Raw genomic sequence first — 2824 nt, 5'->3', positions numbered from 1 at the left:
TAAAATTCTAGCCAAAATCAATTAAATTGGATGTGGCTCAAGCGGTAGCGCGCTCGCCTGGCATGCGTGCGGCCCAGGTTCGATCCTCAGCACCACAAACAAACAAAGATGTTGTGTCCGCCGAGAACTAAAAATAAATAAATATTTAAAAAAAAAATAAATTGAGACTAACACAAACAATACAAAGAATCAATGAGGGCAGACGCAGCAGCTTGGGGGCGCGCGGGCTTCTCGTTCTTCCGCGGCCAGCACCTCGTGTTCAGGCCCAGCCGCCCGGCGCGGGCGTGAAGCGGCGCGCGGTGGCTGTCCAGGTGGTCGAGGAGGAGGAGCGGCAGGCGCGGGAGAGGATGCTGGCGGCGCGGCGCGCAGAAGGCGGCGACCCGTCGGAGGAGGGTGTGACTCTACAGCGCAACATCACGCTGCTCAACGGCGTGGCCATAATCGTGGGCACAATCATCGGTTCGTGACGCCCACAGGCGTGCTCGAGGAGGCGGACTCGCCGGGGCTGGCGCTGGTGGTGTGGGCCATGTGCTGCATCTTCTCCATCGTGGGCGCGCTCTGCTATGCTGAGCTGGGCACCACCATCTCCAAGTCCGGCGGCGACTACGCCTACATGCTGGAGGTGTATGTCTCCATGCCCGCGTTCCTGAAGCTCTGGATGGAGCTGCTCATCATCCGGCAGTCCTCGCAGTACATCGTGGCGCTCGTCTTCGCCACCTACTTGCTCAAGCTGCTCTTCCCCACCTGCCCCTGCTGGAGGAGGCTGCCAAGCTCATGGCCTGCCTCTGCGTGCTGCTGCTCAAGGCTGTGAACTGCTACAGCGTGAAAGCTGCCACCTGCGAGCAGGACACCTTCGCGGCAGCCAAGCTCCTAGCCCTGGCCCTGATCATCCTGCTCGGCTTCATCCAGATCCGGAAGGGTGGCGTGTCTAATCTGAACCCATAGTTCTCCTTCCAAGGCACCAACCTGGACGTGGGCAACATCGTGCTGTCCTTGTACAGTGGCCTCTTTGCCTACGGAGGATGGAATTACCTGAACTTTGTCACAGAGGAGATGATCAACCCCTACAGGAACCTGCCCCTGGCCATCATCATCTCCCTCCCCATCGTCACCTGGTGTACGTGCTGACGAACCTGGCGTACTTCACCACGCTGACCACTGAGCAGATGCTGACATCCGAGGCTGTGGCCGTGGACTTTGGGAACTACCACCTGGGAGTCATGTCCTGGATCATCCCCGTCTTTGTGGGCCTGTCCTGCTTCGGCTCTATCAACGGGTCCCTGTTCACGTCCTCCAGGCTGTTCTTCGTGGGGTCCAGGGAAGGCCACCTGTCCATGATCCACCCACAGCTCCTGACACCCATGCAGTCCCTTGTGTTCACGTGCGTCATGACCCTGCTGTACGCCTTCTCCAAAGACATCTTCTCCGTCATCAACTTCTTCAGCTTCTTCAACTGGCTCTGCATGGCCCTGGCCATCATCGGTATGGTCTGGCTCCGCTTCAAGAAGCCTGAGCTGGAGCGGCCAATCAAGGTGAACCTGGCCATGCTGGTCTTCTTCATCCTGGCCTGCCTGTTCCTCATCGCTGTGTCCTTCTGGAAGACACCTGTGGAATGTGGCATTGGCTTCGCCATCATCCTCAGTGGGCTGCCTGTCTACTTCCTCGGGGTCTGGTGGCAGAACAAGCTCAAGTGGCTACTCCAGGGCATCTGTGAGTGTCCAGGCTGCTGGCTGAGATGGGCTGGCATCAGCCAGGCCTTTGGCCACTGCAGGGTGTCAGTGGTGAGGACACCCACCTACTCCCAGCTCAAGAGCTGGGCAGCAGCTCATCTCAGAAAGAGGGGTTCCCGAGAACCAGGCTGCTGTTGCCAGAGAAGTGCCCACTGTCACTCACCAGCCTTGACATACTGCCTGACCTTCCTGGGCAGAGCAGGAGAAGGCGCCAGGCCCGGGGTGGTCCACATCAGAGTGGGCCCTGTCCTCACCCGTGTGGAAGGCCAGGCTTGAGAGAGTCCTCACCGGCGGGCCTTGCCAGCACCTTAGCACTGGGTGACCTAAGATTCTAGGGTGGCCCCTGTGCAGGCGAGGAGACCCACACCAAGGGCTGAACCACCCATCATTTGAGCAGGACTCTCCCTCCAGCCTGGGTCCCTGTGGAATCTCATGCAGGGTCACGCCCAGAGCAGACTTAGGACAGAAACCTTGTTCTGAAACCACCAGTCTCCCTCCCCAGGCAGGCTCTGCGTAGAAAGTGCCAGGGTGTCCCTGGAGGTGGCTCGAGGGGGCGGGGGGTGCTGGCCAGGCAGCACCACAAAGAAAAAGGAGAGTGCCAGGCAGTTCCTGGGGCCCCTCGCAGGCAGCCTGGTCTCAGGGCACAGTGGTGACACGGGCAGTCTTAGGGCACAGTGGTGACATAGGCAGTGTGGGCCAGGCACACACACAGTGGCGAGGCCACCAGGTTACTGTGCAGTCACAGGGCTCTGGGGTGGGCAGCTGCACCTGCTCCCACACTCCTTGCCTGCTGATGGAGAGTTGCAGAATGTGGAGAGTTGCTGATGGAGAGTTGCCAGGAAGCCCTGGGGAGGCGCCAGTGCTTACCTCACAGTCTGGAGGGCCACACAAAACTTGGAGTTCCTGTCCTCCTGCAGCTTGGCACTGTGTGGGGACAGGTCGGGTGGGAGCTGGGCTTGTGGGTCCTCGTCTCCACAAGAAGGATGCCTGGCCCAGCCCATGGCCTGGCCGCGCTCACTCAGTGTCATTTCCCCGCAGTCTCCATGACCGTCCTTTGCCAGAAGCTCATGCAGGTGGTCCCGCAGGAGACCTAG

At 59.9% G+C, this 2824-nt stretch overlaps 1 pseudogene; it reads left to right on the top strand.

Moving 5' to 3' along the window:
- Positions 1-332: 332 nt before the first annotated feature.
- On the top strand, positions 333-2824 carry LOC113177831 (large neutral amino acids transporter small subunit 1-like; annotated as a pseudogene).

This window comes from Urocitellus parryii, chromosome 1 (assembly GCF_045843805.1).
Source record: "Urocitellus parryii isolate mUroPar1 chromosome 1, mUroPar1.hap1, whole genome shotgun sequence".
Taxonomy (NCBI): Eukaryota; Metazoa; Chordata; class Mammalia; order Rodentia; family Sciuridae; genus Urocitellus; species Urocitellus parryii.
The sequence above is the reverse complement of the archived record's forward strand: the minus strand, read 5'-3'. Positions and strand labels throughout refer to the sequence as shown.